At 42.0% G+C, this 25,738-nt stretch overlaps 1 protein-coding gene and 16 non-coding genes across 18 annotated transcripts in view; 13 read left to right on the forward strand and 4 right to left on the reverse strand.

The window, feature by feature from the left end:
* The window catches only part of myrfl (myelin regulatory factor like), a 250,410-nt gene that overhangs the window by 150,180 nt on the left and 74,492 nt on the right, over positions 1 to 25,738 (forward strand). The gene's annotated exons all lie outside the window — the stretch shown is intronic.
* On the forward strand, positions 1,418 to 1,489 carry trnae-uuc (transfer RNA glutamic acid (anticodon UUC)). The gene has a single exon. It is a non-coding gene; the product is annotated as a tRNA-Glu (tRNA).
* Positions 1,578 to 1,664, forward strand: trnay-gua (transfer RNA tyrosine (anticodon GUA)). Its single transcript is given in 2 exon segments — positions 1,578 to 1,614; positions 1,629 to 1,664. It is a non-coding gene; the product is annotated as a tRNA-Tyr (tRNA).
* trnae-cuc (transfer RNA glutamic acid (anticodon CUC)) lies at positions 1,754 to 1,825 on the reverse strand. The gene has a single exon. It is a non-coding gene; the product is annotated as a tRNA-Glu (tRNA).
* trnar-acg (transfer RNA arginine (anticodon ACG)) lies at positions 2,128 to 2,200 on the forward strand. The gene has a single exon. It is a non-coding gene; the product is annotated as a tRNA-Arg (tRNA).
* On the forward strand, positions 3,683 to 3,754 carry trnae-uuc (transfer RNA glutamic acid (anticodon UUC)). Its single transcript has one exon. It is a non-coding gene; the product is annotated as a tRNA-Glu (tRNA).
* trnay-gua (transfer RNA tyrosine (anticodon GUA)) lies at positions 3,843 to 3,929 on the forward strand. Its single transcript is given in 2 exon segments — positions 3,843 to 3,879; positions 3,894 to 3,929. It is a non-coding gene; the product is annotated as a tRNA-Tyr (tRNA).
* On the reverse strand, positions 4,019 to 4,090 carry trnae-cuc (transfer RNA glutamic acid (anticodon CUC)). The gene has a single exon. It is a non-coding gene; the product is annotated as a tRNA-Glu (tRNA).
* Positions 4,393 to 4,465, forward strand: trnar-acg (transfer RNA arginine (anticodon ACG)). Its single transcript has one exon. It is a non-coding gene; the product is annotated as a tRNA-Arg (tRNA).
* trnae-uuc (transfer RNA glutamic acid (anticodon UUC)) lies at positions 5,948 to 6,019 on the forward strand. Its single transcript has one exon. It is a non-coding gene; the product is annotated as a tRNA-Glu (tRNA).
* trnay-gua (transfer RNA tyrosine (anticodon GUA)) lies at positions 6,108 to 6,194 on the forward strand. The gene is given in 2 exon segments: positions 6,108 to 6,144; positions 6,159 to 6,194. It is a non-coding gene; the product is annotated as a tRNA-Tyr (tRNA).
* trnae-cuc (transfer RNA glutamic acid (anticodon CUC)) lies at positions 6,284 to 6,355 on the reverse strand. The gene has a single exon. It is a non-coding gene; the product is annotated as a tRNA-Glu (tRNA).
* trnar-acg (transfer RNA arginine (anticodon ACG)) lies at positions 6,658 to 6,730 on the forward strand. Its single transcript has one exon. It is a non-coding gene; the product is annotated as a tRNA-Arg (tRNA).
* trnae-uuc (transfer RNA glutamic acid (anticodon UUC)) lies at positions 8,213 to 8,284 on the forward strand. The gene has a single exon. It is a non-coding gene; the product is annotated as a tRNA-Glu (tRNA).
* trnay-gua (transfer RNA tyrosine (anticodon GUA)) lies at positions 8,373 to 8,459 on the forward strand. Its single transcript is given in 2 exon segments — positions 8,373 to 8,409; positions 8,424 to 8,459. It is a non-coding gene; the product is annotated as a tRNA-Tyr (tRNA).
* On the reverse strand, positions 8,549 to 8,620 carry trnae-cuc (transfer RNA glutamic acid (anticodon CUC)). The gene has a single exon. It is a non-coding gene; the product is annotated as a tRNA-Glu (tRNA).
* On the forward strand, positions 8,923 to 8,995 carry trnar-acg (transfer RNA arginine (anticodon ACG)). The gene has a single exon. It is a non-coding gene; the product is annotated as a tRNA-Arg (tRNA).

Raw genomic sequence — 25,738 nt, forward strand, 5'->3', positions numbered from 1 at the left:
TTCGGTTCTACTCTGGAGTGAATCGAGTTTCTGGGGCCGCCAGCACAGAGCCCGTGGGGTGCTCCCCTGGCTCCAAAGGCTGCCCCAACTGCTCTCATGTCTTGGTCCTGTACATCCCTCGGGACTTCCAGAATAAAGCAGTACAGCCAGTCTCCTTTGAAGACGCCAGTGACAGCTTGTAGACCAAAATGTTTGCTGTGAGGCTAAGGCGTTCTACTGCAGCACAGATACACGTACGTAAAAGCAGACAAGATTCAAAAACAAAGTGCCAACCCCAAACAAGGTTCCAGTCAAAATGACCATCTCAGACAAGTGTGAGCAATGCTTCAGTCTCTGTTATATGTCTGCAAATATGCCACACAGTGCAGATGCTCATACTAATGAAAAGGAAGTTACCTGACTGAGAAAGGTATAAATAGAAATCGGAGCCTGCGCCAAATGGCCTGGTCAGCTCCAAGTGTGTGAAACTTAGGCGCCAAGTGGGCTGTACAAACCTCCTGGAGTTTCATTCATTTAACGTCTCCTACAAGACACTGCGTCCAGCCTATTATGTTAGAATGTCAAACCTACCCCAATCCTAAACCCAAGCTCAAAGTTTCCTGCTGCGTTTTATGGACCTCCAAACTTACCCCCAACTCTAAACCCAACCTCACAGTAACAAACCTCCATGTGGTTTTCATTCATTCAATGTCCTGTACATGGCACAGAATACAACCTATTGCATTTTACTAATATCACACCTACCCCAGCCCCAGGGCCAACCTCACAGTAATCTGCTGTTTTGTGTTCAGTTTTACACCTAGCCCAACCCTAAACACAACCTCAGAGTAACCAGTTTCTATTTTCTTTATTTTTATGACTGTCTACTACAGCTACATCAATCGCAAACCCAGCCTACTTGTGGCATAAGTGCTTACCACTTAGAGGTCAGCCAGCCAACTTGCAGTGTAATCTCCTCCACTTGTAGATCTCTGAGCTGCAGCAACACCTAAGTGCTCTGACACAAAGACATAAAAGAAACCATTGCTTTTAACCTCCTCTTGGAGAGGAGAGAGTCTCCGACCCTGGATCTCAGGTCTTCTGTGGAGGGACTGTCAGGAATCCTGTGAGAGCATCCCATCCACACAACCTCTCGCCATAAAAACAAAGCAGAACGTGTGGTGAAGGAACTCCGGGTTGACAAAGCCTTGTCCTTGCTTCAAGCAGTTTGCTAACAAGGTGCTGAACAGAGCGCCGGTGGCACAAAGGATAACGCTTGTGACGATGGATCAGAAGATTGTAGGTTACGGAAACTAAGAAACTGTGCATGAGAACGTGCGTGAGTGTATGAGTGGCACTTGAGCAAGCGGAGCAGGGAAGTGCGGGCGGTCAGAAAGAACTGGAGTTTGTGCCAAGACTGGGTCTCAAAAGTGGCAGTTCCCATATGGTCTAGCGGTCAGGATTCCTGGTTTTCACCCAGGCGGCCCGGGTTCGACTCCCGGTATGGGAAGGCTTGAGTGCTTTTGCTTCTGTCCTTTTCGGCCAGCAGTCGGACTGCAGCGACCTTGTAGGGTGTTGTTGTGTAAGTGCCTCGTAAGCCTTCGATAGCTCAGTTGGTAGAGCGGAGGACTGTAGGTGGGATGTTGGCAATCCTTAGGTCGCTGGTTCGACTCCGGCTCGAAGGAGGCCTTTTGCGCTCAGCCCTGCTTTCTTGCCTTTGCCAAGTCATGCTAGGCGCTACAGCTCGAGGTTTACCATGGAGGTGAAAAGAAAGTTCCCTGACCGGGAATCGAACCCGGGCCGCGGCGGTGAGAGCGCCGAATCCTAACCACTAGACCACCAGGGAAGGCCTGGCAAGAGCTTGCCCTCAAGCCTGGCTGTGGGCCTCCAGCCAGGTGTGCTGCAGCTGCCTGCTCTGACAAAAATAGCTCTAACGCTTGTAACCTCCTCCTGGAGAGGAGAAAGTCTCAGAGCCTGGATCACAGTTCTTCTAGGGAGGGACTGTCACATGCTCTGTGTAAGAGCATCCTATCGGCACCACAACTTGTCATGATAACAAAGCACAGCATGCGTCGAAGGAACTCCATCTTGACCGAACCGTGTCCTCCTATCGGAGCAGGGTGCTCTTGAGCAGTGCAGAGAGAGACTGGGCCAGTGGCGCAATGGATAACGCGTCTGACTACGGATCAGAAGATTCTAGGTTCGACTCCTGGCTGGCTCGCTCTGGACTTTTTGCCTTGCTGTCAGTCAGTGCACTGCGGTCGCCGTTTGCCCCTGCCGGAGTTGTTCGGTTCTACTCTGGAGTGAATCGAGTTTCTGGGGCCGCCAGCACAGAGCCCGTGGGGTGCTCCCCTGGCTCCAAAGGCTGCCCCAACTGCTCTCATGTCTTGGTCCTGTACATCCCTCGGGACTTCCAGAATAAAGCAGTACAGCCAGTCTCCTTTGAAGACGCCAGTGACAGCTTGTAGACCAAAATGTTTGCTGTGAGGCTAAGGCGTTCTACTGCAGCACAGATACACGTACGTAAAAGCAGACAAGATTCAAAAACAAAGTGCCAACCCCAAACAAGGTTCCAGTCAAAATGACCATCTCAGACAAGTGTGAGCAATGCTTCAGTCTCTGTTATATGTCTGCAAATATGCCACACAGTGCAGATGCTCATACTAATGAAAAGGAAGTTACCTGACTGAGAAAGGTATAAATAGAAATCGGAGCCTGCGCCAAATGGCCTGGTCAGCTCCAAGTGTGTGAAACTTAGGCGCCAAGTGGGCTGTACAAACCTCCTGGAGTTTCATTCATTTAACGTCTCCTACAAGACACTGCGTCCAGCCTATTATGTTAGAATGTCAAACCTACCCCAATCCTAAACCCAAGCTCAAAGTTTCCTGCTGCGTTTTATGGACCTCCAAACTTACCCCCAACTCTAAACCCAACCTCACAGTAACAAACCTCCATGTGGTTTTCATTCATTCAATGTCCTGTACATGGCACAGAATACAACCTATTGCATTTTACTAATATCACACCTACCCCAGCCCCAGGGCCAACCTCACAGTAATCTGCTGTTTTGTGTTCAGTTTTACACCTAGCCCAACCCTAAACACAACCTCAGAGTAACCAGTTTCTATTTTCTTTATTTTTATGACTGTCTACTACAGCTACATCAATCGCAAACCCAGCCTACTTGTGGCATAAGTGCTTACCACTTAGAGGTCAGCCAGCCAACTTGCAGTGTAATCTCCTCCACTTGTAGATCTCTGAGCTGCAGCAACACCTAAGTGCTCTGACACAAAGACATAAAAGAAACCATTGCTTTTAACCTCCTCTTGGAGAGGAGAGAGTCTCCGACCCTGGATCTCAGGTCTTCTGTGGAGGGACTGTCAGGAATCCTGTGAGAGCATCCCATCCACACAACCTCTCGCCATAAAAACAAAGCAGAACGTGTGGTGAAGGAACTCCGGGTTGACAAAGCCTTGTCCTTGCTTCAAGCAGTTTGCTAACAAGGTGCTGAACAGAGCGCCGGTGGCACAAAGGATAACGCTTGTGACGATGGATCAGAAGATTGTAGGTTACGGAAACTAAGAAACTGTGCATGAGAACGTGCGTGAGTGTATGAGTGGCACTTGAGCAAGCGGAGCAGGGAAGTGCGGGCGGTCAGAAAGAACTGGAGTTTGTGCCAAGACTGGGTCTCAAAAGTGGCAGTTCCCATATGGTCTAGCGGTCAGGATTCCTGGTTTTCACCCAGGCGGCCCGGGTTCGACTCCCGGTATGGGAAGGCTTGAGTGCTTTTGCTTCTGTCCTTTTCGGCCAGCAGTCGGACTGCAGCGACCTTGTAGGGTGTTGTTGTGTAAGTGCCTCGTAAGCCTTCGATAGCTCAGTTGGTAGAGCGGAGGACTGTAGGTGGGATGTTGGCAATCCTTAGGTCGCTGGTTCGACTCCGGCTCGAAGGAGGCCTTTTGCGCTCAGCCCTGCTTTCTTGCCTTTGCCAAGTCATGCTAGGCGCTACAGCTCGAGGTTTACCATGGAGGTGAAAAGAAAGTTCCCTGACCGGGAATCGAACCCGGGCCGCGGCGGTGAGAGCGCCGAATCCTAACCACTAGACCACCAGGGAAGGCCTGGCAAGAGCTTGCCCTCAAGCCTGGCTGTGGGCCTCCAGCCAGGTGTGCTGCAGCTGCCTGCTCTGACAAAAATAGCTCTAACGCTTGTAACCTCCTCCTGGAGAGGAGAAAGTCTCAGAGCCTGGATCACAGTTCTTCTAGGGAGGGACTGTCACATGCTCTGTGTAAGAGCATCCTATCGGCACCACAACTTGTCATGATAACAAAGCACAGCATGCGTCGAAGGAACTCCATCTTGACCGAACCGTGTCCTCCTATCGGAGCAGGGTGCTCTTGAGAAGTGCAGAGAGAGACTGGGCCAGTGGCGCAATGGATAACGCGTCTGACTACGGATCAGAAGATTCTAGGTTCGACTCCTGGCTGGCTCGCTCTGGACTTTTTGCCTTGCTGTCAGTCAGTGCACTGCGGTCGCCGTTTGCCCCTGCCGGAGTTGTGCGGTTCTACTCTGGAGTGAATCGAGTTTCTGGGGCCGCCAGCACAGAGCCCGTGGGGTGCTCCCCTGGCTTCAAAGGCTGCCCCAACTGCTCTCATGTCTTGGTCCTGTACATCCCTCGGGACTTCCAGAATAAAGCAGTACAGCCAGTCTCCTTTGAAGACGCCAGTGACAGCTTGTAGACCAAAATGTTTGCTGTGAGGCTAAGGCGTTCTACTGCAGCACAGATACACGTACGTAAAAGCAGACAAGATTCAAAAACAAAGTGCCAACCCCAAACAAGGTTCCAGTCAAAATGACCATCTCAGACAAGTGTGAGCAATGCTTCAGTCTCTGTTATATGTCTGCAAATATGCCACACAGTGCAGATGCTCATACTACTGAAAAGGAAGTTACCTGACTGAGAAAGGTATAAATAGAAATCGGAGCCTGCGCCAAATGGCCTGGTCAGCTCCAAGTGTGTGAAACTTAGGCGCCAAGTGGGCTGTACAAACCTCCTGGAGTTTCATTCATTTAACGTCTCCTACAAGACACTGCGTCCAGCCTATTATGTTAGAATGTCAAACCTACCCCAATCCTAAACCCAAGCTCAAAGTTTCCTGCTGCGTTTTATGGACCTCCAAACTTACCCCCAACTCTAAACCCAACCTCACAGTAACAAACCTCCATGTGGTTTTCATTCATTCAATGTCCTGTACATGGCACAGAATACAACCTATTGCATTTTACTAATATCACACCTACCCCAGCCCCAGGGCCAACCTCACAGTAATCTGCTGTTTTGTGTTCAGTTTTACACCTAGCCCAACCCTAAACACAACCTCAGAGTAACCAGTTTCTATTTTCTTTATTTTTATGACTGTCTACTACAGCTACATCAATGGCAAACCCAGCCTACTTGTGGCATAAGTGCTTACCACTTAGAGGTCAGCCAGCCAACTTGCAGTGTAATCTCCTCCACTTGTAGATCTCTGAGCTGCAGCAACACCTAAGTGCTCTGACACAAAGACATAAAAGAAACCATTGCTTTTAACCTCCTCTTGGAGAGGAGAGAGTCTCCGACCCTGGATCTCAGGTCTTCTGTGGAGGGACTGTCAGGAATCCTGTGAGAGCATCCCATCCACACAACCTCTCGCCATAAAAACAAAGCAGAACGTGTGGTGAAGGAACTCCGGGTTGACAAAGCCTTGTCCTTGCTTCAAGCAGTTTGCTAACAAGGTGCTGAACAGAGCGCCGGTGGCACAAAGGATAACGCTTGTGACGATGGATCAGAAGATTGTAGGTTACGGAAACTAAGAAACTGTGCATGAGAACGTGCGTGAGTGTATGAGTGGCACTTGAGCAAGCGGAGCAGGGAAGTGCGGGCGGTCAGAAAGAACTGGAGTTTGTGCCAAGACTGGGTCTCAAAAGTGGCAGTTCCCATATGGTCTAGCGGTCAGGATTCCTGGTTTTCACCCAGGCGGCCCGGGTTCGACTCCCGGTATGGGAAGGCTTGAGTGCTTTTGCTTCTGTCCTTTTCGGCCAGCAGTCGGACTGCAGCGACCTTGTAGGGTGTTGTTGTGTAAGTGCCTCGTAAGCCTTCGATAGCTCAGTTGGTAGAGCGGAGGACTGTAGGTGGGATGTTGGCAATCCTTAGGTCGCTGGTTCGACTCCGGCTCGAAGGAGGCCTTTTGCGCTCAGCCCTGCTTTCTTGCCTTTGCCAAGTCATGCTAGGCGCTACAGCTCGAGGTTTACCATGGAGGTGAAAAGAAAGTTCCCTGACCGGGAATCGAACCCGGGCCGCGGCGGTGAGAGCGCCGAATCCTAACCACTAGACCACCAGGGAAGGCCTGGCAAGAGCTTGCCCTCAAGCCTGGCTGTGGGCCTCCAGCCAGGTGTGCTGCAGCTGCCTGCTCTGACAAAAATAGCTCTAACGCTTGTAACCTCCTCCTGGAGAGGAGAAAGTCTCAGAGCCTGGATCACAGTTCTTCTAGGGAGGGACTGTCACATGCTCTGTGTAAGAGCATCCTATCGGCACCACAACTTGTCATGATAACAAAGCACAGCATGCGTCGAAGGAACTCCATCTTGACCGAACCGTGTCCTCCTATCGGAGCAGGGTGCTCTTGAGCAGTGCAGAGAGAGACTGGGCCAGTGGCGCAATGGATAACGCGTCTGACTACGGATCAGAAGATTCTAGGTTCGACTCCTGGCTGGCTCGCTCTGGACTTTTTGCCTTGCTGTCAGTCAGTGCACTGCGGTCGCCGTTTGCCCCTGCCGGAGTTGTGCGGTTCTACTCTGGAGTGAATCGAGTTTCTGGGGCCGCCAGCACAGAGCCCGTGGGGTGCTCCCCTGGCTTCAAAGGCTGCCCCAACTGCTCTCATGTCTTGGTCCTGTACATCCCTCGGGACTTCCAGAATAAAGCAGTACAGCCAGTCTCCTTTGAAGACGCCAGTGACAGCTTGTAGACCAAAATGTTTGCTGTGAGGCTAAGGCGTTCTACTGCAGCACAGATACACGTACGTAAAAGCAGACAAGATTCAAAAACAAAGTGCCAACCCCAAACAAGGTTCCAGTCAAAATGACCATCTCAGACAAGTGTGAGCAATGCTTCAGTCTCTGTTATATGTCTGCAAATATGCCACACAGTGCAGATGCTCATACTACTGAAAAGGAAGTTACCTGACTGAGAAAGGTATAAATAGAAATCGGAGCCTGCGCCAAATGGCCTGGTCAGCTCCAAGTGTGTGAAACTTAGGCGCCAAGTGGGCTGTACAAACCTCCTGGAGTTTCATTCATTTAACGTCTCCTACAAGACACTGCGTCCAGCCTATTATGTTAGAATGTCAAACCTACCCCAATCCTAAACCCAAGCTCAAAGTTTCCTGCTGCGTTTTATGGACCTCCAAACTTACCCCCAACTCTAAACCCAACCTCACAGTAACAAACCTCCATGTGGTTTTCATTCATTCAATGTCCTGTACATGGCACAGAATACAACCTATTGCATTTTACTAATATCACACCTACCCCAGCCCCAGGGCCAACCTCACAGTAATCTGCTGTTTTGTGTTCAGTTTTACACCTAGCCCAACCCTAAACACAACCTCAGAGTAACCAGTTTCTATTTTCTTTATTTTTATGACTGTCTACTACAGCTACATCAATCGCAAACCCAGCCTACTTGTGGCATAAGTGCTTACCACTTAGAGGTCAGCCAGCCAACTTGCAGTGTAATCTCCTCCACTTGTAGATCTCTGAGCTGCAGCAACACCTAAGTGCTCTGACACAAAGACATAAAAGAAACCATTGCTTTTAACCTCCTCTTGGAGAGGAGAGAGTCTCCGACCCTGGATCTCAGGTCTTCTGTGGAGGGACTGTCAGGAATCCTGTGAGAGCATCCCATCCACACAACCTCTCGCCATAAAAACAAAGCAGAACGTGTGGTGAAGGAACTCCGGGTTGACAAAGCCTTGTCCTTGCTTCAAGCAGTTTGCTAACAAGGTGCTGAACAGAGCGCCGGTGGCACAAAGGATAACGCTTGTGACGATGGATCAGAAGATTGTAGGTTACGGAAACTAAGAAACTGTGCATGAGAACGTGCGTGAGTGTATGAGTGGCACTTGAGCAAGCGGAGCAGGGAAGTGCGGGCGGTCAGAAAGAACTGGAGTTTGTGCCAAGACTGGGTCTCAAAAGTGGCAGTTCCCATATGGTCTAGCGGTCAGGATTCCTGGTTTTCACCCAGGCGGCCCGGGTTCGACTCCCGGTATGGGAAGGCTTGAGTGCTTTTGCTTCTGTCCTTTTCGGCCAGCAGTCGGACTGCAGCGACCTTGTAGGGTGTTGTTGTGTAAGTACCTCGTAAGCCTTCGATAGCTCAGTTGGTAGAGCGGAGGACTGTAGGTGGGATGTTGGCAATCCTTAGGTCGCTGGTTCGACTCCGGCTCGAAGGAGGCCTTTTGCGCTCAGCCCTGCTTTCTTGCCTTTGCCAAGTCATGCTAGGTGCTACAGCTCGAGGTTTACCATGGAGGTGAAAAGAAAGTTCCCTGACCGGGAATCGAACCCGGGCCGCGGCGGTGAGAGCGCCGAATCCTAACCACTAGACCACCAGGGAAGGCCTGGCAAGAGCTTGCCCTCAAGCCTGGCTGTGGGCCTCCAGCCAGGTGTGCTGCAGCTGCCTGCTCTGACAAAAATAGCTCTAACGCTTGTAACCTCCTCCTGGAGAGGAGAAAGTCTCAGAGCCTGGATCACAGTTCTTCTAGGGAGGGACTGTCACATGCTCTGTGTAAGAGCATCCTATCGGCACCACAACTTGTCATGATAACAAAGCACAGCATGCGTCGAAGGAACTCCATCTTGACCGAACCGTGTCCTCCTATCGGAGCAGGGTGCTCTTGAGCAGTGCAGAGAGAGACTGGGCCAGTGGCGCAATGGATAACGCGTCTGACTACGGATCAGAAGATTCTAGGTTCGACTCCTGGCTGGCTCGCTCTGGACTTTTTGCCTTGCTGTCAGTCAGTGCACTGCGGTCGCCGTTTGCCCCTGCCGGAGTTGTTCGGTTCTACTCTGGAGTGAATCGAGTTTCTGGGGCCGCCAGCACAGAGCCCGTGGGGTGCTCCCCTGGCTTCAAAGAATAAAGCAGTACAGCCAGTCTCCTTTGAAGACGCCAGTGACAGCTTGTAGACCAAAATGTTTGCTGTGAGGCTAAGGCGTTCTACTGCAGCACAGATACACGTACGTAAAAGCAGACAAGATTCAAAAACAAAGTGCCAACCCCAAACAAGGTTCCAGTCAAAATGACCATCTCAGACAAGTGTGAGCAATGCTTCAGTCTCTGTTATATGTCTGCAAATATGCCACACAGTGCAGATGCTCATACTACTGAAAAGGAAGTTACCTGACTGAGAAAGGTATAAATAGAAATCGGAGCCTGCGCCAAATGGCCTGGTCAGCTCCAAGTGTGTGAAACTTAGGCGCCAAGTGGGCTGTACAAACCTCCTGGAGTTTCATTCATTTAACGTCTCCTACAAGACACTGCGTCCAGCCTATTATGTTTGAATGTCAAACCTACCCCAATCCTAAACCCAAGCTCAAAGTTTCCTGCTGCGTTTTATGGACCTCCAAACTTACCCCCAACTCTAAACCCAACCTCACAGTAACAAACCTCCATGTGGTTTTCATTCATTCAATGTCCTGTACATGGCACAGAATACAACCTATTGCATTTTACTAATATCACACCTACCCCAGCCCCAGGGCCAACCTCACAGTAACCTGCTGTTTTGTATTCAATTTTACACCTAGCCCAACCCTAAACACAACCTCAGAGTAACCAGTTTCTATTTTCTTTATTTTTTATGACTGTCTACTACAGCTACATCAATCGCAAACCCAGCCTACTTGTGGCATAAGTGCTTACCACTTAGAGGTCAGCCAGCCAACTTGCAGTGTAATCTCCTCCACTTGTAGATCTCTGAGCTGCAGCAACACCTAAGTGCTCTGACACAAAGACATAAAAGAAACCATTGCTTTTAACCTCCTCTTGGAGAGGAGAGAGTCTCCGACCCTGGATCTCAGGTCTTCTGTGGAGGGACTGTCAGGAATCCTGTGAGAGCATCCCATCCACACAACCTCTTGCCATAAAAATTAGCGTTGGGGTACTCAAACTTGGAGTCGAACTCGAGTCCGGACTCGAGTCCAGTTTTGATTGGACTCGGTCTTGTCACGTACTTGGGGAAACTTTTACTCGGACTTGACTCGGACTTGGACATTTTGGACTCGGAAAATATCACGAGTACAGTCGAGTCCACATCATTCATAACACAAATAAAGATATTAAAAATTGATAAGTTACAGCATGAAACTATAACAATATTTTAGCGATTTCTCTGGCTGCATGCCAACATTTATTTACGCCAACGCACCTGCAGGTAGCAGTGTCACGTCTTCACCTTAAACATACCAGAAATAGCCATAAAGCACACAATGCGTGGCTAGGTCTAGGACTGTCTTCAAAATCAGCGATAATTTGTCTTCTACCAACATGTAAAAAGAAAACAAAAAAGGTAAGAGCTTATTTACTTGAATTGTATATTCATATCGCAGGGATGATGTTAATACATACTGGCGATATTGTTTTGTTGTTTATATTGGTGTCAATATATCCGCAAATAACTGTCAGATTCAAAGTTTTGCGCTTTGGCTCTGAGCCAGAGAAAGATGCGCTCAGCGCTTGATTTAGGCCAGGGCTTCTAAAATCCGGACTCCGTAATATTCAAAGTTTTCCTGTGTGACTCTTGTAATGACATCCCGCTATCATCCCGTTTCATTTTCCAATACTTCCCCCATATGTTTAATCTTTATATGAAAAGTGAAAGCACCGTCAACACAACGATCTGAAATGCGATAGAACTGCAAGAGCTGTTCAAGAGAATTGTGCTTCCGCTTTATTTTGGCTTGAAAGCGTGTTAAATTGAATATAAAAACATCTGCATTCTCTTTCTTTACTGTAAAGATGTGCGTCGATTGTCACAACTGGCTGAATCAGTGTAGCCTATTATGCATGCTGACTGACGGACGCGTTCCGTATAATAAACTCATCCCAGATCCCAGATGAGCTTCTGATTTTGGGGGTTAGGGTTAGGAGAGTATAAAGAGAGTGTATAATTACTGGAATTAAATGATGGTTTAGCAAAAATGTTGTAATATTGTTGCTTGGAGTTGCATATTATATTAAGTCAATATAAGCACAAATGGATTTAATGAAGAGTTATATTTAAATCCAGTCAATATTCAGAATGGATAATCACTGGATTAATCTTTTTAAAGATAGAATGAGGTTTGACTTTGTGTAAAAACTAATGTTCAGGTAATATTTTGATGACAGACATCGGAGAAATTAGGGGTGCCTGTGACCACAATGTGTGTCTTCTGTGATTGTGAGCAGCAGTATATATCTGCCCTACATGTTGAATATGCCAGAGAGAATCTGATAATGACTAATTTCTGGTTCTATTTATATGTAGTCTATGACAGAGTGCAAGAATATGTGTATAGCATAATTAATCATCTCAAAGTTTCATTCTGAATTATACATAGTTGTATGCTACGGAAGCGTAGAGCTGCCACCCAGGTAAAAAAAAAAAAAATGAGCTTTATCACGTTTGTACAATATACTTTTCACGTTCTTACAATATAATATCACGTTTGTACAATATAATATCACGTTTGTACAATATAATATCACGTTCTTACAATATAATATCACGTTTGTACAATATACTTTTCACGTTCTTACAATATAATATCACGTTTGTACAATATAATATCGCGTTTGTACAATATAATATCACGTTTGTACAATATACTTTTCACGTTCTTACAATATAATATCGCGTTTGTACAATATAATATCGCGTTTGTACAATATAATATCGCGTTTGTACAATATAATATCACGTTTGTACAATATACTTTTCACGTTCTTACAATATAATATCACGTTTGTACAATATAATATCGCGTTTGTACAATATAATATCACGTTTGTACAATATACTTTTCACGTTCTTACAATATAATATCGCGTTTGTACAATATAATATCACGTTTGTACAATATAATATCACGTTTGTACAATATACTTTTCACGTTCTTACAATATAATATCGCGTTTGTACAATATAATATCGCGTTTGTACAATATAATATCACGTTTGTACAATATACTTTTCACGTTCTTACAATATAATATCGCGTTTGTACAATATAATATCGCGTTTGTACAATATAATATCACGTTTGTACAATATAATATCACGTTTGTACAATATACTTTTCACGTTCTTACAATATAATATCGCGTTTGTACAATATAATATCGCGTTTGTACAATATAATATCATGTTTGTACAATATACTTTTCACGTTCTTACAATATAATATCACGTTTGTACAATATAATATCGCGTTTGTACAATATAATATCACGTTTGTACAATATACTTTTCACGTTCTTACAATATAATATCGCGTTTGTACAATATAATATCACGTTTGTACAATATAATATCACGTTTGTACAATATACTTTTCACGTTCTTACAATATAATATCGCGTTTGTACAATATAATATCGCGTTTGTACAATATAATATCGCGTTTGTACAATATAATATCGTGTTTGTACAATATAATATCACGTTTGTACAATATAATTATCACGTTCTTACAATATAATATCATGTTTGTACAATATAATTATCACGTTATTACGTGAAAACTTTATTGCTTAGGCTACTGGTGCGATCAGAGCGTGAGAAAATGTCTCGTTTTACAGAATTAATTAAGTTCTATTTTATGCTTGAATTAAGACATGGGGAAATTTTGCAGCTACTGATTGTGATTACTAGACCCAGTAATAAAACAGTTATTGACGTCATGATCCATACTCCATCGCAAGAATCTTTGCATGTCTGCCATTGTGACATTTTCTGTTCCCAGATCGGAGCGAATCCGGGAAGGTGTCCCAAGCCTCTTTTCAACTAATGCTATGAAATAACCAGCAATGATTTTGGGATCACTGTTTGTTGAAAAGGCATGAAGCCAAATCATAGCTCTCGAAAACCCATCAATGGCTCCATTTATACAGATTCCAAAGGGCTTCAGTTTGTCGTATAGGAGTCGACGTGGTATGTCGGCAAATCAACTTAAGAAGTGAACCGTGAGCAGATTACATACGCGAGCGCACAGGGGATCTTCACGCGCGCACTCAACTGATCCAGCGCGAGAAAAAAAGTCCCGCGCGCGCACATCATCATCTGTGCGCACGTATGGCGGCAAATAACGTGATAATTATATTGTACAAACATGATATTATATTGTAAGAACGTGATATTATATTGTACAAACGTGATATTATATTGTACAAACGTGATATTATATTGTAAGAACGTGATATTATATTGTACAAACGTGAAAAGTATATTGTACAAACGTGATATTATATTGTACAAACGTGATATTATATTGTAAGAACGTGATAATTATATTGTACAAACGTGATATTATATTGTACAAACGTGAAAAGTATATTGTACAAACGTGATATTATATTGTACAAACGTGATATTATATTGTACAAACGTGATATTATATTGTACAAACGTGATATTATATTGTACAAACGTGATATTATATTGTAAGAATGTGAAAAGTATATTGTACAAACGTGATATTATATTGTACAAACGTAATATTATATTGTACAAACGTGATATTATATTGTACAAACGTGATATTATATTGTACAAACGTGATATTATATTGTAAGAATGTGAAAAGTATATTGTACAAACGTGATATTATATTGTACAAACGTAATATTATATTGTACAAACGTGATATTATATTGTACAAACGTGATATTATATTGTAAGAACGTGAAAAGTATATTGTACAAACGTGATATTATATTGTACAAACGTGATATTATATTGTAAGAACGTGAAAAGTATATTGTACAAACATGATATTATATTGTAAGAACGTGAAAAGTATATTGTACAAACGTGATATTATATTGTACGAACGTGATATTATATTGTACAAACGTGATATTATATTGTACAAACGTGATATTATATTGTACGAACGTGATATTATATTGTACAAACGTGATATTATATTGTACAAACGTGATATTATATTGTACAAACGTGATATTATATTGTACAAACGTGATATTATATTGTACAAACGTGATATTATATTGTACAAACGTGATATTATATTGTAAGAACGTGAAAAGTATATTGTACAAACGTGATATTATATTGTACAAACATGATATTATATTGTAAGAACGTGAAAAGTATATTGTACAAACGTGATATTATATTGTACGAACGTGATATTATATTGTACAAATGTGATATTATATTGTACAAACGTGATATTATATTGTACGAACGTGATATTATATTGTACAAACGTGATATTATATTGCACAAACGTGATATTATATTGTAAGAACGTGATATTATATTGTACAAACGTGAAAAGTATATTGTACAAACGTGATAAAGCTCTTTTTTTTTTTACCTGGGTGGCAGCTCTACGCTTCCGTAGTATGCTGATGTCATCACTGTCTTTTGAACTGAGGACCAGGATCATGACCTATCCTCAAAAGTTCCAATTTGTGTTAATTGGAACACAAAGACACAACTGGAGTGATGTATTAAGATCATTTAAAAAGTCTTTTGCAAGAATATTAATTTAATTTAACAATTCCAAAAGATACAAAAAAATATGTTTTATAGAATTATCTGTGGGCTGCACGGTGGCGCAGTGGGTAGGTCTGTCGCCTTACAGCAAGAAGGTCGCTGATTCGAGCTACGGCTGGGTCATTTGGTGTTTCTGTGTGGAGTTTGCACGTTCTCACCGTGTTGGCGTGGGTTTCCTCCGGGAGTTCCAGTTTCCTCCACAGTCCAAAAACTATAGGTGAATTGATGAACTAAATTGGCTATGGGGTATGAGTGTGTATGGATGTTTCCCAGTATTGTGTTTTAGCTGGAAAGGCATCCGCTGTGTAAAACATATGCTGGATAATTTGGCGGTTCATTCTGCTGTGGCGACCCCTGATTAATAAAGGGACTAAGTCGAAAAGAAAATAAATGATCGAATGAATGAGAATTAACTGTTGTCTTTTTAGACCTGAATTGTGAGCTGTTTTATGCTTAATCTTACCTGCCTGACTCTTCATCCTTCCTTTCTGCTTCATAGCATGTTTAGTTAAAATAAAATTTTAGTTTTGTCCACTTGCAAAACATACGCAGGTTTCACAATGCATGAGTGCTGCATATTTTTCGCCTTGTCTCAAAGTTGCAAAAACTTCTTTCTAAGTATTTGGAATGTAAACTTGCTTTATTAAAATGAAAGAATGTCCAAGACAAAGCTAATAAGTTTCTTTTGAGTATATGTGCACTAGCAGCCTGATCTCACGAGAAAACGTAAGTATTTTACGTTTTGCCAGTTTAGTGACTAATTCGTACGTATTCGTACGAGTTCAGTCGTACGAAATAGTACGATTTTAAAAAGGAGGCGTGGCACCTGACCCCACCCCTAACCCCAACCATTATTGGGGGATGAGCAAATCGTACTAAATTGTACGAATTAGATCGTACGAATTCATACGAATTAGCCACTAAATGAAAAAGTTACGAATTGTCGTGAGATTGTGTTGGCACTAGCAGTAGAATTGACTGGAATTCACCTCAAATCTTGCCTAGGGCTCCAAATTGGTTAGGGCCAGGCCTAATCATGATCATGCTGAATAATCGTGCGCGCACGCCTGCTTTAACACACTCCAGCAAAGCAATCATTTTAATGGAAGAAGATATCGGCCTCACTGAAAGAATTGATGTAGAGAATAGACAGTTCAAAGTTGAATGAACAGATAAGTATGTGTTTATTTTGCCCCAAGCCAGCTTGAATCAGTAACCTTCTTGCAGTGAGGCCATTGTGCTACCCACTGCACCACCGTGCTGCATCTTACGGATGTTTATTAAAAACAAGTTATGTAATATCAATTGTTTCATACATTTGACCTTAATAAAAAAATCAGATTTGGACCTTTTTAATGTAGACATTGAGAACCCCTGTTTTAGGCTAGCACTAACAGGTGGACCCTAGAAATCTGCACTGGACTATTTTTTCAGTCTGATTCCCACTGGGTTTTATTTTGCACCCAATCGCCCGCGATATGTATTCACTCTTTGTTTATTTAGAACAAATTTCTTCTGACTGTTAATACCCTGTTGAGACAGCATCGAAGCCGAATGGTCTCTCTTTGCTGAACCTTTATGTTCTGTGCTGATCTGGGTCAGTCGGCATGAATATGGTTTCATTTTCCACACTGGGCCTGATAACAGAGTTCTCTGGAATTAATCTTAATAAAAATGCATTGTTGCCTTGATCATGCAAGCGTAATTTAAACAGAAGAAATTTGAGAAAGTGGCATGATAATGTCAAACGTGTGAGTCTTGTAAAATAATATAAGTTCTACATATATCCTCCAATTTTCATTTTAATTTGATTTGAAGCAAGCTAACAGAAATGACAAGGCGTTTTGTAAAAAGTGTATCAAAAGTTTAAAATATTAATTTAACAGTTTAATTGTAATAGAAAATTTTATTTGATTTATTATTATTATTATTTTATTTTTATTATTATCATTTTATCATTTTCAATTTTTTTTACATAGGTGGCACCATGGCTCAGTGCTTAGCACTGTTGCCTCACAGCAAGCAGGTCACTGGTCACAGGGAAATTGAATTTAGTAAAATGGCCGTGGTGTGCGAGTGTGAATGAAAGTGAATGGAAAGTGAAGTGACCAAGCCAAAAGAAAATTAATAAATGAGTTCTATGACTGTCTGGACTCGGCCAGACTCGACTCGGACTCGGATGTTAAGGACTTGGACTCAAGTCCGACTCGACCCCTTTTGAACTCGGACTTGTACTCGACAGGTTAAGGACTTGGTCTCGACTGGGACTCGACAAAGGTGGACTCGACCCCAACTCTAAGAGCAGTAGTGCTCAACCCTGTTCCTGGAGATCTACCTTCCTGCAAAGTTTAGCTCCAACCCTGATCAAACGCAACTAAACCAACTAAATAGATCAGGGGTGGCCAACCCTATTCCTGGAGAGCCACCTTCCTGCAGATTTCAGTTGCTACCCATATTAAACACACCTGAACCAATTAATTAGGGCCTGAACACCACTTGATAATTACAGGCAGGTGTGTTTGATATGGGTGGCAACTGAAATCTGCAGGAAGGTGGCTCTCCAGGAATAGGGTTGGCCACCCCTGAAACATTAGCTGCGTTTCAAATCGCATACTTATGCACTATTCTACGCCATTTTGTAGTATAAAGTAGTGTGTTCACACTGAAAGCTAACAATAATAAGTGCACTTAAATTACACGGATGATGCACTCATTCATCCGCTAAAATGAAGTGTGGAATGATGGACACTTCACACACTCAACGACCGCAGGTTTGCTTACGTAGCGGAAGGGGCGGAGCTATCGGATGCACATGTTGAATAACTTTATTTATTTTAGATGGTGAAAGCAAAATTCTCCTACGAGAGTGATTATAGCGCCTCCCGATGGTGAATGCGGTTATGCTCACGGCAGGTATTATTTGATAACCTGTTATAAGGTCATTGTTGGAGCTTCAGTGGTTTCATTTATGTATATTATTTATTTCTCACACATAACTAATATGATACTGAATTAAAAAAACAAGCAGGAAAAATGGCTATGATATCATAAATAATCTCTTCAGACTGACACTTTAATTTTCTTTTGGCCTTCCATGCTATATGTATAAGTAGTGTGATTAACACTAACTATAGCAGCCTAAATAAAAGACATTTATAGTAAGAAGTTGAAGAGCCTGACTAAAGCAGACTCTGTCCTCCATCACGGTGACTTCAAATGAACAACAGAAATTTCATTAAGAGCTTTTGTTCACATGACAGAAATAAAGTCACAGGTCAGTAATAGGTGAAGCTCCATGATAAGTTGTTTAATTTGATGAGTTGTTTTAAAGATGTTGAAAAATAACATTTTTTAATGTGTAATTTGTTTTATTTTTATTGATTATTATTTTATTTAGAGTTTTTTTTTCTCAGTTGATTTCATCTTTGGTTTTGGCTTGTGTTTTTCTTTCCTTCAGTGATTCTGCTTGTTAACAGTTGTTCATCAATAATTCTCAATCCTCCTTTAATTAGACACTTAATTGTCTCATTAACTTCATCACTGTCTGAGTGTTCAGCTTTCTGTAGTGAGGACACTAGTTAGGATTTTGCTGTGGAATTTAAGGCTTAAGTGTGTTCGAATGAAAAATACAGACTATGGGATTTGTTTTTAACAGAAATATTCTGGAAACTGAATTTACGAATGTAAAATGTTGAAAACAGCAGATTACTGGCAACCACTGCTGCCAGTATTTTGACATACATTTAACAGATATTTTACACAATAAGAGTTTGCTAATTAACACTCTGGGTGTTAAAAATTTTAACACTTTCAAAAGTGTTATTTTAACACTTATAGTGGTTCCCATATATACACTGAGGGAGTGTTAATTTTAACTCTAAGGTAGTTAAATCTACTAAATCTAAAATTTGCAGTGTGTGATCGATAAAAAATACAGACTGTTGAATGTGCTTTTAACAGAAATATTCTGTAAACTGAATTTATGAATGTTAAAAACAGCAGATTACTGGCAACCACAGCTGCTGGTATTTTTCCGTAAAATCTAAAAATGAAAAAAAAAAAGAAAAACAGCTGAACAGTTTTTGTGTCACCATTGTGGAGGATAATAGCATCTCTGTTCAAGTCCAAGATGAACTGAGAGTATTTAATGTTATGCTGCATCTTTTTTTGTTTAAAGGTAACTGTGTAGTAACTAATGCAGTGAAAATTTGTTTGCTAATTGCAATCACACATGAACACATTATTGCATCTAAAGACTTTACATTTTTTTCTACTAAGCTATGATTTTGTAAACTGAACATTGTATTAGTTCATGAAATATTGTTATTTTTTGTAAATTAATACAGTTATATAAAACTTCCATGTTTTTCACAGAAAGATTCTGGCTACCACAGCTGCTGGTATTTTTTTCAGAAATTTAACAGATATTTTACACAATAAGAGTTTGCTAATTAACACTTTCTTGGTGTTGACAATGTTAATATTTTCAAAAGTGTTGTTTTTAACACTTATAGTGGTTCCCATATAAACTCTGAGGGAGTGTTAATTTAAGCTCTAAGGTAGTTAAATCTACTATCTAAAATTTGCTGTGCATACATATACTATCCTGTTGAGTGCATGAGTGCATAGTGTGTCATTTGGCATGCAGCTACGATCTGAAGGAGCCCTTGGTAATTAAAGACAGATGTGTTTAATCAAGGTTGCAGGTGAGCTCTGCAGGAAGGTAGATCTCCAGGAACAGGATTGAGCACCCCTGGTATAAAGCATACATTTATACTGTTAATACAATACATTTTACACATTTGATTAAAATCATAGATAAGTTAATGAAAGGAGGAGAAAGATTTTTAACATTCATTCATCTCACATATGACAAACCAAGCCATAATTTCAGGCTTCATGATCAATGCACTGTAAAACATATACAGTTTCAAGTATATTACAGGAGTCGTGTATTAAAATTGTAAGTCCGCTATCATCATTTTGATGATAGTCTGTTGGTTTCTACAGTGGATTTGCAACACACTAAACACACTTAACATACATTACGCACAAAAATATCTATCATGAAGTCACTTCCTTGCAATACCAATGCTCTGATTGTCAAATTACCGCACCGTCCAACCAATTGGTTTAACACAGTCATCATGTGTGCAAACACTTGTTTGCTTAATTGTCAACAAAACAATCAGGTGTTTAAGCACTATAAAAAGCAGCAGGTGAGGTCATCTGCGTTCAAGCACATTGGAATGAGTCAGAGGAAGAGTAAGCAAATCAGCAAATCACATTCATCATATGCAATACAGTGTTGTCTTGGACAATGTGTCCTTCCACCACTCTGCTCTGGGAGCTATTCCATAAACCAAGCTTACAGAAAAAGCCAGGCTTATTTTGGTAAGTCAGGTTTATTAATGGCGGATTCGGTTTCATAAATCAAATTTACGATAGTTCAAACTTAGTTACCCTGGCAACTTATGCTGGGAAACTAGCCTGGTCCGGGGGCAGGCTAACTCTCAGGCTAAGTCTTAAGTTCAAGCTTGATCAAAGTAATGTTAACATTCACCTGCCATAATCTGATGCCATTTAAATCCACTTAACATCTTAATGATAATAACTTTATAGTCACTTAATAGCAAAAATAAATAAATAAATAATAATTATATATATATATATATATATATATATATATATATATATATATATATATATATATATATATATATATATATATATTTCAAATTTTGCATTGGTATAATCTTATGTATATGCACAAATATATTATTGTAAAACATCCAGTAGAAAATATTAATTTAAAAGAGAAATCTGTGAGGGGGGTTAGCTCTCTCTCTCTCGATATATATATATATATATATATATATATATATATATATATATATATATATATATATATATATATATATATATATATGTATGTATGTGTATGTGTATATATATATATATATATATAGATATATATGTATATACACGTTTATTTTTTTAGGCTTAGTGCCTTTATTAATCTGGGGTTACCACAGAGCAATGAATGGCCAACTTACACAGCATATGATTTATGCAGCGGACGACTTCACTTGGAAACATCCACACACACTCATTCACATTCCTACACTATGGCCAATTTAGCTTATTCAATTCACCTATAGCGCATGCCGCATGTCTTTGGATTTGAGGGAAACCGGAGCTCCTGGAGGAAACCCACGCGAGCACGGGGTTAAGAAAGACACTGACTAATATAAAGAAGAAGACTACATTTCTTACATAATGACTTTAAAACTGTAAAATGAGTGCAATAATCGGGAGATGATACATGCTGAGCAGCAACGTCACTTTAACGTAAAGATATTTTCCCGCGGGAAACAAGTGGCAAAGGGAAAGCAATGATTTGCAGCAGATTCGGGAGCAAATTAAAAATCCCACCGCTCGAGTGTGCACAGCTCTTTATTTATTTTAAACCTATGTGCTTACATTTAGAACATTTTGTATGTTACAGGGAGCCTGCAATGCATTAAAACTTTTCCTTGCAAGCAACAATTGGCAGTAAGCACAAATCCTCTCTCTCATGCACATGCACGCGGTCAAGCACAACAATTACTATGTTTTATAACAAATATTTATTTTATTGTTAATAGGCCTAAATAATAGCCTATATTTTAAAAATATATTGCTACAAATGAAGCCTACTGAACAATCTGCAGTTTCGCTGTAAAACAGCTGTGTCTCATTTCAGAGCTCTTTCAGTTCTCTAAGTTGCCATGGTAGCACACAACATAATCGATGTATCTATGCTCGACTTCTAAGGTTTCACGACTGAAACGTGCACGAGCAGTTATCTAGATTATTAAAACTGAACTCAGACTAGTCAGATCAAATGATCTTCAACTTGCTGTTATGAAACCAGTTTAAGCGTGGACGTTTAGTTCGGCTCATTGAAGTCAGGCTTTTGGCTTTAATCCCCGCTTTTCTTAACCACTTTTATGAAATAGCCCCCTGGTTCAGAACTGGTTTCAGCAACATCAACATTTCACCATCCTGTATCTTTCAAGAGTTTTTCTTGGCATAGCGGTAGAAGTGATCTCCTTCACCAGGCTGAGGTACCCCCCCCCCCCTTCCAAGCCATGGAGGAGGCCTTTGACCAGATGGAGGCCAGGCCAGAATGCATTTTCAATTTCAACTCGGCTTTTATTCGTCGTGATGTGTTAAATGAAAATGCATTATGTTTTTTTCATTTTCACTTTCATTTTGCAGCAAACATTGCACGTATGTCTTGGAAAATGCTAACTGAAATGCAGAAATACACTGCCATTTACATATTGCATTATCGTTTTGCATATTACATTTCAAAATTAATTTTGCTACACACATCCCATGCTGTTATGCTGAAAATGTAATCCTGCGCTTCCTAGACGCGAGCGTAAATGCATTTAGGACAAATAACATTTAAATGATCATTTTGCTACAGTTTCTGCTTGTACTTTATTCACATCAAATTCAGTTTGTGTTTAGCATTTTCAATTTAATTTTGCTACTTATGAAGCTTTAAAATGTGGATACAATTTACATATGAAAACAGTGTTTGAAATGAGAAATACAAACAATGTAATTTAATTTACATTTTCATTCTGCACCAAACATTGCTCATATGTCTTGGAAAATGCAAATTTAAATACAGAAATACATCGCCATTTACCATATTGCATTGCCATTTTGCATATTACATTTTGAATTGAATTATGCTACTCATACGCTTCCATATTTTAGCAATTCATAAAAAATATGTAATTTCATGTGTTGATAGTTTAAAATGTATGAACGTAGAGTTTACTTTGCATAATAATTTTTGCAGAATAAAAATAACATTTATTTGTTGCAGAGTTTTTTGTCGCTTGTGTAAAACTGACTTTGGTATTTCGTTCCGTTCTCTCTCTTTTTGTCACAGGGCTACATACATAAGTGGACATTGGCAGCGGCAAACCATCGCCGTGCCTCCTACCACTTCCGCACTTCAGTGGCAGTGAGTTCCTGTGTATCCTCATGCGTTTTTGTGTGTTTATTATGTGCACAGGCTTTTAAAGGATAGTTCATTTGATCGCAGACACAAAACGATGTGACTAAAGCATCTTTCCATTTAGAAATCAGAGTTGCGAACATCTTTTAAACACCTCACACAAACCCTCATCGCTTTTGCTACCTTTTAGAGATCAGTGTTTCTTTTCAATCTATTGACAACCTAAGTAGTGCCAAACCAACGGAAAGCGCATGTGAGGCACGAACATCATGAGGTGCACATAGACTGCACGCATCCTGTTCTGAAGAAGAAATGAATGTGCGCTTATTGGATGCACCCAGCAACCATTTTGTTAAAAATAAGTCTAATAGATGTCTCATAGACGTCTAAACATAGATGTATTGGCTAAAACAAGGTGAAATTTGGAGAGATGCAGTGCAATCTGAGCTGCATCCAATGCTTTTTAATGGGCTCACCTAACCCTACCCGTCGCAGGGATGTCACTCGCTCCATTTGTGTGCATTGTGTCTGACATTGCATCGCTGAGGGATGCAGTCTCAGCTTGCATCATAAAGGCTGCATCCAGATACTATTGGAAATTTGGGCTTTCAGTGAACGTATAAGAAAAGCCCCAAAACTAGACTAGTCATCAAATACACAGGAAAAAAATAAGAACAAGTGTAAAGTCTGTCTATTTGACGACTAGTAATTTTGGGCTAATTTTAGACGTTTATTAGATTTTCGCTGTTTTGATGTAATGTATGGTGAAATTTTTCACCCCCACTCAAAACTCCAGATGAAGCAAATGTGCCAACAATATGACCGCAGCTTTATTCTATTAGCTCACCTGTCTTTATGGAAAAGCTTTATGCTGTGTTCACACCAGACGCAGAACCGCGTCTGTTAGCGCGTAAATTGCCGCGTGAAATCCGCTTCATTCGCGCGTCAAATTAACTTCAGAACAGACGCGGATTCGCGTGATGGGCGCGGCTTCTGTCTGCCCGGTGACTGTAGCTTAATTGCTAAATGGCTAACATGGATTTTATGAAGAAAATAGCAGTGTTTATGTGCTTTATGAAGGCTGAAAAACAGCGTCGATACGTTTAGTGTCGTGTCTGAGTCCACTACATGCTTTCAGAGGTGCATCCAGCTCTGTGAGCTCATAAACTCCTCCAGAAACTGAACCTGGATCACGGAGACATTCAGCGGTGCTTCTGACTGAGCCGAGCCCAGTTTGATGACTTGTTGTTGGTGTCCCCTGGAGGATTTCCCCCGGGACACCATCAACAGCTTCTACGTCACAATCACGCCCCCACAAGAGCAAGCTTCTGATTGGTTAACGCGGCGCGAATGTCCGCTGAAGTTCAGATTTTCGAACTCGAGAGATTCACGCGAAACGCTCGTTAAGCGCGTCAAACGGGCAAAACGCTCAATTCGCCTCGCGCGTATTGCACTATTCGTACCGTGTCATTCGCGCAATTCGCATCATTCACTCCACGCCATTCGCGCGTATCGCGCGTTTGCATTGACTTAACATGTAAATCACTCATGCTTGACACACGTACCGCGTCTGGTGTGAATGCAGCATAAGTAAGGGTGGCTGCATATGTAACATTCATCCATTCATTTTCTTTTCGGCTTAGTCCCTTTATTAATCTGGGGTTGCCACAGTGGAGTGAACCGCTAACTTATCCAGCATATGTTTAACGCAGCAGATGCGCTTCCACCTGCAACCCATCACTGGGAAACACCCACACACACACTACAGACAATTTAGCTTACCCAATTCACCTGTACGTCATTTTCCTCTGTGAGGGAAACCCACGCCAACACGGAGAGAACATGCAAACTCCAGACAGAAATGCCAACTGACCCAGCCAAGGCTCGAACCAGCGACCTTCTTGCTGTAAGGCGACAGCACCACCGCATATGTAATATGATGTAAATTTTAAAAAAGGCTGTGGGCAACAATCCGTTCCAAGCGTTGTAGTGTTGTCCTTTGAAACGCTCCAGTGGACCAAACCTCAAGGCTTGTGACTTAAGCCATGACTTCATCCAATGCTCTCAGACTCAATTCCTGGAGGGCCGCAGCTCTGCATAGTTTAGCTCTGACTCACACCTGCATGATAATCTCAATTAGTCTTGATTAGTTGGATCAGCTGTGTTTGATTAGGGTTGGAACAAAACTCCAGGCCCTCCAGGAATCGTGTTTGAGACCTGTATGACTTGACAGCTTGAAACATCGTGCAGACTGTATTTCTATTTTAGTGTCTAATTTAACAGTAACTGGCGACGCAGTGGCGCAGTAGGTAGTGCTGTCGCCTCACAGCAAGAAGGTCGCTGGGTTAAGCCTCGGAAGGGTCAGTTGGCATTTCGGTGTGTAGTTTGCATGTCCTCCGGTTTCAAGTCCAAAGACATGCGGTACAGGTGAATTGGGTAAGCTAAAACTGTCCGTAGTTTATGAGTGTGAATGAGAGTGTATGTGTGTTCCCCAGTGATGGGTTGCAGCTGGAAGGGCATGCACTGCGTAAAACATCCCTGCTGAAAAATCCAGCTTAAACCAGCCTAGGCTGGTTTTAGCTGGTCGACTAGCCTGGTTTTAGAGGGGTTTTGGCCACTTCCAGGCTGGTTTCCAGCCTGGTCTTAGCTGGTCAGGCTGGGAGATGACCAGCTTAAACCAGCTTGATCAGCCTAGCCAAGCTGGGAGTCCAGCCAAAACCAGCTATATCCAGCTTCAACCAGGCTGGTTGAGCTGGTTTTAGCTGGATTTGGCTGGTCATTTTCCAGCCTGACCAGCTAGGACCAGGCTGGAAATGGGTGGAAACCAGCCTGGAAATGGCCAAAACCCCTCTAAAACCAGGCTGGTCAACCAGCTAAAACCAGCCAACCAGCCTAGGCTGGTTTAAGCTGGATTTTTCAGCAGGGA

This window comes from Danio rerio, chromosome 4 (genome assembly GCF_052040795.2).
Source record: "Danio rerio strain M-AB ecotype USA chromosome 4, GRCz13ab, whole genome shotgun sequence".
Lineage (NCBI taxonomy): Eukaryota > Metazoa > Chordata > Actinopteri > Cypriniformes > Danionidae > Danio > Danio rerio.